Source organism: Marmota marmota, unplaced genomic scaffold, assembly GCF_001458135.2.
Source record: "Marmota marmota marmota unplaced genomic scaffold, marMar, whole genome shotgun sequence".
NCBI lineage: Eukaryota > Metazoa > Chordata > Mammalia > Rodentia > Sciuridae > Marmota > Marmota marmota.
Window position 1 is genome coordinate 2940185 of NW_026000108.1, and position 7285 is coordinate 2947469.

Consider the following 7285-nt stretch of genomic DNA (forward strand, 5'->3'; position numbering starts at 1 on the left):
AGCCAAGCGCCTGTCCATGAACAGGCCCAGATGGACCAACCAGGGCCTCTTCAGCATGTCTCGTCCCCACCTGTACCCAACACCCCTGCCCCAGAGCCCTGACGGGTCACCAGAGCCCCTCCTACACCCCATGCTGGGCCTCTAGGCTTGCTGTCCCCCCGAAGTCCCCCCCAGCCACATCTTCAGGTCCAGCTCACCAGCTCCGCTCTCTAGTGCCCACCCTGGACCCCGCCGGATCCCCTGAGCCGGCCTTGGCTCTCACCTTGGTGTCGCCCTAGCCTCCACGCCCACACCCACTGCCCTGCAGCTGGCTGTCCCCAGGTCTGTCCTGTGAGCCACCTGCACACCAGCCTGGCTCAGTCACAGCCCCAGGCTCCAGGGGGGACATAGACGCAGAGAGGCCAGGAGGCAGGAAGGAGGCAGAGCCCAGGGAGAGAAGGGACGTGGAGACTGAGAGGAGCCGCAGACAGGTGGGACAGGGGACTGCGGGACAGGCCCAGGGACAGGCCCAGGACAGCACGCCACAGTCAGAGGCCGGGGAGGTAGGTGAGGGAGGGGGAGGGAGGAAGACAGAGAGAAGCTGCCTGAGGTGGACGCACGTCAGCGAGAGCAGGGGACCAGGGACAGGACGCTCTTGGCAAAGAGGCCAGTGGCCACAGACTGTCCGATGCCCAGGGCCACACACTGCCCACTGCCCAGGGCCATGCGGTTCAGTGTGTGAGGCGGGCAGTAGGTGCGGGTGGTCCTGGAAGGTGGTCAGGACGGGGAGGACGCTGTCACTAGTCTGGCAGCACTGTGCCACTGTGCCCTGTGCTCAGGGGAGGGCAGCAGGCTGCGGACAGGGCCCTGACACAAGCCACCCCACCCGCCTGCCCAGGCGGGAGGTGGGCTCTGCGGGGGCATCAGGGCAGGAGCTCTGTGGGGAAGGTCTGGCCCCCTCGGGGTGTGATCCTGGCCCAGCAGACAGAGCAGCCCCACCTAGGAGCCATGCTGGGGACCGTCACTCTGGGACAGTCAGGAGGCTCCTGTCAACAGGCCATGCCCCACTCTTGTGTAAATGTGGGAGGTCACGGCTATGAGAGCCGTGGGGTCCCCCTTCCCCTGCCCAAGGCCGCTTTGTCCTCTGAGCCAGGCCAGGCTGGGGCAGAGCCGACCCCTTCCACCCAATCCCCGCGCACAGTCACGCACCTGGTTTCAACATGTCCGTGGAGGCCGGGGGGCTCCTGCGGAGGGTGTGCTGGAGAAGAGCTCCTAAACAGCGACTGCACGGGAGGAGGACAGGCCCTGGCCCTGAGCAGTGGCATCCTGCAGCCCCTACCTGGCGGGAATCTCCTGTGGGAATGGTGAGGTGCCTGGGCAGGTGGGGGGCAGGAAGAGGGCTCCGGAGGAGGGGCTGAGTGGGCGTCGCCTGGGGGGGGACCGAGGGCTGGGGCTGGAGGCAGCTCAGGAGTCAGAGCCCGCTCCCCACCTGCCCACCCACCTGGTCCGGCTGCCCTGAGGACTTCCCAGGTGGGAAACAGCAGGAACCTTAGAGCAGGAGGCCCCCCGCCCGGCGAGGGGGGTGCTTCGGGCTCCTGGGCTCCTGGCACCCTCCGGCTCCGTGGCTGAGAGGGAAGTGCTCACGCCTCTGGGACTCAGTTTCTTTGCCTGTAAAATGGGAACATACTGCCTGGTCATCAGTGTGGGCCTTAGAATCAATTTTTGAGGACTTTTTTATTCACAGGAAAACCAGACGTCCGCGCAGAGTGCCCGCCCTGGCCGCGAGCATCTCACGCCGCTGTTGCTTTGATGAGGAGCGAACGTTAATGTGATGAGACTGAAGCCCATGCTGCCTTCAGACACCCCTCGTGTTTACCTAGTGCCCTTCTCTCCCAGGACCTCAGGACGTTGGGCCGACCGCCCGCCCGTTGGCCCCTCTCCCTCAGGCCCTTTCTGTGCCCCAGGGAGGGCAGGGCGTCCTGGGGTCAGGCGCTGCTGCTCCTGGGAGGGAGGCCCCAGAGTGACCTGAAGCTCCGCTGCCTGGTTCGGGACTCGCCTCTGGTGATGTGCCCGGGGTCACCTGGGTGGGGCCTCCAGTGGCCTTCAGATGGTGCTCTTCGGAACGAAGTCACCAGGCGCAGCTGAGGCTTGAGGGCAGCAGCCCCGTCCATTTGGGGATTCCCTGCATGGGGGGGCTCGTCTTTCCTGGCCCACTGACCCTCTCACCCTCTGTCCACCCCAGGGGGGCACCTGGGTTGATTCTTCCTGGACTCCCGTCCACTGGCTCCATGTCGTTGCTTCCTGGTTCGGCTTTGGCCGCTGGAGCTTCAGCTGGTGCCGGCCTGGGACGGCCCCCGCTGCGGTCTTGCTGGAACACGGCCCTGCTTCTTGTGGCTGCAGGATGCCCGGGCCCATCTTGTGTGTTTAGTGCCCTGGGCCAAAGTCGGCCCTGGCTCCTTTCCTGGACAGGGGTAGAGGTGACCGAGACGGCACAGGAGTTCAGTGTCAAACGCCGCCCCGAGCCCTCAGCACCGGCTGGGCCAGAGGAGGGGCTCCACACAGCAGGTCCCTGCCACCTCAGCCACATCTGCCGCTGCCCGGTTCCCATGGAGCCCAGCTGCCCTTCAAGGAGGGCCTCAAGTTTGAGTGGGATGGACAGCAGGCGTGGGCGCTGAGAACCAGACCATGGCGGCCGAGGGTGCCCTCGGGAAGCCCTGTGGTGCGAGGACACGGGCCTCACGCGCCTGGTCTGCAGCCAGTGCCCTTGCCTGCACGCCACCCGCCGCCCTGAATGCAGGTAGGTGTCCAGCACCTCTGCTGCTGGTGGTCACTTTCCTGAGGCCAGAGAGCAGCTCTGCCATGGAGACCAACAGTGCCCACTGGAGAGTCAGAGAGGAGACCCCGCTGCCCCCTGCCTGGCTCCCTCTGCCCCGAGGAGGCCCTCGAGGTCATCTTCTGAGCTGGGCAAAGAGCCGTTACTCTGCGTCGCCGCGGGGCCGGCCAGCACTCTGAGTCCTGCCAAGGGATGTGAGAGGAAGCACCGTGAGGAACCTCTGCGGGAGGGGTAGCCTGGGCGCCATTCAGCATTGGTCCTCAGATCTGTGGACAGGGAAGAGTCTCCCCACGGAGGGGCCCAGGGAGCAGCTCCTCTTCATGTCTCTGCTCGAACGTCCCCTTCGATCTGCTTCCTCTTGGATCTTGTGCCTTCTTCCCAAGAGGAATGGGCTGTAAGGTGCCCGGATTCCTGGTTAAACGTCATGGCTGGCTGTTTCTTTCCAGGTGTTTCTAAGGCCAAGGACAACAGTTGGCCTCCTGTGGGTGGACCTCCCCTCCCAGTTCACCCATTGACAGCCGAAAGGAACAGCTGCCCAGGAAAGTCGAGCCACCCCCTCGTCTGACCTCCACGGGGTGCACACCCGTCTTCCGCCCTGGCTCCCAGGCCTCAAACCCAACTGAAAACTACGGCTCTGGCGAGGCAGACTGGGGCCTCTGCAAGGTGAGGGACACAGGCCACACCACAATGACGAACCCTCAGGAGCAGGACGAGTTCAGAAAGAGAAGAGGTGGCTTCCGTAAGGCAAGACCAGGTGCACGGGGAAAGGCCCAGCAGAGCCAACAGAAGGTAGGTGCTGGAAAGTGAGTGTGGGCGAGAGAGAGAGGAGACCTACCCAGTAGGAAAAGATGTCGGAGGTCTTCTAAGACACGGTGTAAAAAGACAGAGAATAGAGACTAAGAAAGAAAACACGTTAAAACACGGAGACTCAATAGAAACCCAACAGGTGGCTAGCGGTGTCCCCGGAAAGGACAAACGGAAGCCAGCGGGGAGAATGTCTCTTCAGGGATATTCCGAGACTATGCCCCAGAACTAGAGGGCAGAGGTCCCCACACTGAAGGCCGTGGAGGTCCAGCACTGTCACTGCGGACTCTCAGAACAGCAGAGAGAAGAGCCAAGCACTCAGGGACACAGGGAGGAAAGGGCCCCTCGGAGGAGAACCCAGGTCTTGGGGCTTCCTGAAGGGGCACTGGGGGCCGAGGGCCAGAGAGCGCAGGCCCTGGTGGCCGGGGAAAGGACTCTTGGCCTGGAATTTCACACCCACACAAACTGACCATCAGGTTTGAGGGATGAATAAAGACGTGGTCAGAATGTGTGAGACTCATGTGGTTTTCTCTTTCCCCTGTCTTAGGGGACACTAGGGGGTGTGCCTCTGTCAGTGAAGGAGAGACCCCGGAAAAGAGGCCTGTGAGGTGGAGCGTGCTGGCTCCTGCTGGGGCCGTTAGGGGCAGTGGGTGCCTGTCGCACACCAGGCCTGGAGAGTCCCACACCCCGGTGCTGTGGTGTGGGGAGGGGCTCTGCAGGAGAATGCAAGGGCTGGGGCTTCTTTGGGACATTGGGGAAAACTGGAAGGTGAATGACAAGTCTGCAAAGCATTTGGGGGGCAGAAAAGTTGGTGGCAGGAGGAATGGTCACAAACCCAGCAGTCTGGGGAGTCCCCCGAGGGTCTGGGGCTCAGATGGCTGCTCTGCCCTAGCTGGCTCTGAGGCCGCTGCAGAGACAGCGGGAGGCTGGGAGCCGAGGCCGGCCCCTGACAGCCAGAGGAAGTCCTGCAGCACAGGAAGCCCTGATGAGTGACAGGCGGAGGGTGGGCACCGGTGGCAGTGCTGCCTCACGAGGCCCAGGCTGCATTCAGGACTGTGGCCCGGGAGGCTGAGCTCAGCTCCAAACACGGCGAGGAGGAGTCGGGTTCTCGGGCAGCTGGACCCACCTGACCCACCCAGACCCGCTGCAGGGAGCTACAGAGAACCCGCCTGTGCTTCCTCTGGGGATTCTGACACAGGAGGGCCACTGGAATCTAGAGGGGGTCAAAGGCCACTTAGGTCACAGAGCAATTCCAGGACCTGCAGTAGCCACCAAAGCATTGTCACTGTAATGCAGCACAGTGGCATTCCTGCCGGCAGACCTAAGACCTGGAGAGGCAGGTGCAAGTGAACACCCTCAGCTGCTCCTGGCCTCCGGCCTCCTCGGCCTCCTCGGCCTCCTCGGAGCACGGGAAGGGGCCTCCAGCTGTTAAGAGCACTCGGGTTCCTAGGTTGCCAAATCTACCCACAAGCTAAACAAACACTGAGTCGTCGTTCTAAGAAAAGAAAGGAAAAGAATCCAGCTCTGTGACCCTGGCCCTCCACCCAAGACTGACCGCTTCTGACCTTCAGCAGTGTGGTCAGTTTGACCCTAGCGTTTCAGGTCACAGCAATCAGGTCTGAGAACCTGTAAAACACTGAAATAATCGCCTAGGACCAACAAAAACACCACTGTTTAGTGCCTAAAGTGGCCAGAGTCCAGGTTCCAGGAGTCTAGAAGACGCTTCCTACAATCCCGAGGAGGCCCCCACACAAGGGGAAGTCGGGGAGAAACAGTTGTGTCGAACAAAGCCTCACCCCTCACTGGGGACGCAGGGTTGCAGCCGGCTGGCCGTGGCTGGACCCCAGTAGAGATGCCTGCAGGGTGGGCAGAGGTGGGACGGTGTCGGGGAAGAGGCCCCGCCACCTGTTGAGATGGGAAGGAAGACTGCTCAGGACCATGCAGGGAGGCTGAGCCCTGCTCCAGACACGAGGGCACAGGTTGGCGGGTGGCAGTGACAGAGAGGGAATGTGGGGGGGGGGGACTTGCAGAAGGAGGAGAGGACACAGACACCCAGGGTCTCAGTGAGGAACTGGACCAGGCATCGAGGTGGCGGTGCAGAGGGTCAGGGCCTCTACCTGACCAAGCAGGATGGGCTAGAACCGGGCTCTGCAGGGCTGGCCAAAGGCCCAGGCCCAGGGCAGGACAGGGCTCAGACAGCCTGAGGGTCTGGTCAAGAAGAGCATCTGGTCAGGGACTGTCCACAGCAGTGCCACGACACAGGACACAGGATTGCAGCCCCCAAGGGACCAGCTCGACTGGGGAGGCCCCGGCCTGGTATTGCAGGCGGGCAGCCTGGGCGGTCCTTCAGTTACTAGTGTCCTCTCAGCCCGCCCGGGGGTGATTTACCAACAATAACAATCCCCTAAGAGTGGCCACCAAAGGTCTCAGAACCCAGGTCTCATCCTTGACCCTGCCTCCCCCACATTGGGGTTCCTGGAGAAGGGGCTGCTGCCCTCTCTGGCTGTGCCAGGCTGTGCCCGGCTGTGCAGACCAGAGGCCACAGGCCATTCTCATTTACTGCTCTCCTTTCTTTCTTCAAGATGCGAGTGAGGAGGGCGACTCTCCATGGGGGCCCCAGGCTGCTCTCTGTCCACCACAGAGCACCTGTGGGCAGGGCTGTACCGCCACCTGCACCAGGCACAGGGCCCTGTCCAGAGTGAGTGTGCAATAGGTCACCTGTGCTGGGGGCTGTGGGGACAGCCAGAGGCCACAGCCCCAGGAAGGCTCTGGAAGTCTGTCCCTGAGGGGGTGTCGGGGGGGGGGGCCTGTATGGCCACGTGGACAGGGCCGGGTGGGGCGTCCACCACAGAGCCCCTAGCCGCCCTGGCCCACTCGGATGCTGCGCCGCTGCCTGGCCTGCTGGGCCCCCACCCTGCCAGGGACACTGGAGGTGTCCCCACCCTGGCAGAACTGCAGACTCATGCCACCTCGGAGCCCAGCTTCCTCCGCGCGTCCTTCCAGTTACTAAAGCTGAAGAGGCTCCCTGCGTGAAGGAGGCCTCTGCTGCCACCTGCTGGCCATCTGCCATGAGGGACACACTTGAACCTGAAGACAGGGGGGAGGGAAAGAAGAGGGAGGAGGGGGACTCTCAAGGGCAGGGCAGCGGTGGCCCCACAGAGTGGGCTCTGTTTGGCTGTGTGGCCTGGACAGGTCGCTCAGCGTCTCTGGGCCTTGATTCCTTTCTCTGCACCATGGCGGTGACAAAGCCTCTATGGGAAGGACAGTGAGCAGAGGGCATCAGGATCCCTGCTGGGGATCCCTGCAGAGGCTGCGACATTCCTGGGTGGGAGGGCACAGAGGCCGCTGACCCTGACCCTTGGCGCACACCCAGGAGGGGGCAGAGGCCGCACAGAGCCTGCTGCCCTCCGAGGCTAGAAGTCAGTGGCTTCTCCTCTGACACAGGACCAGGAAAGGGCACCAGAGGCCCTCCAGGTCCTGTCCAAAGTGGCCTGCACAGCAGGGCCCGTCTCCAGCCGGCCCTTGGCACCTGGGAGGCAGAGAGGAAGAGGCCACGGGCAGGCGGGAAGCCTCTGCTGCCCAGGGACATGGAGAGGGAGCTCCTCTGCTGGACTCGGTCGCCCCTGGGCGAAGGGCGACCCCGGAGAGGTCGGGGCGCTGCCTCCTGCA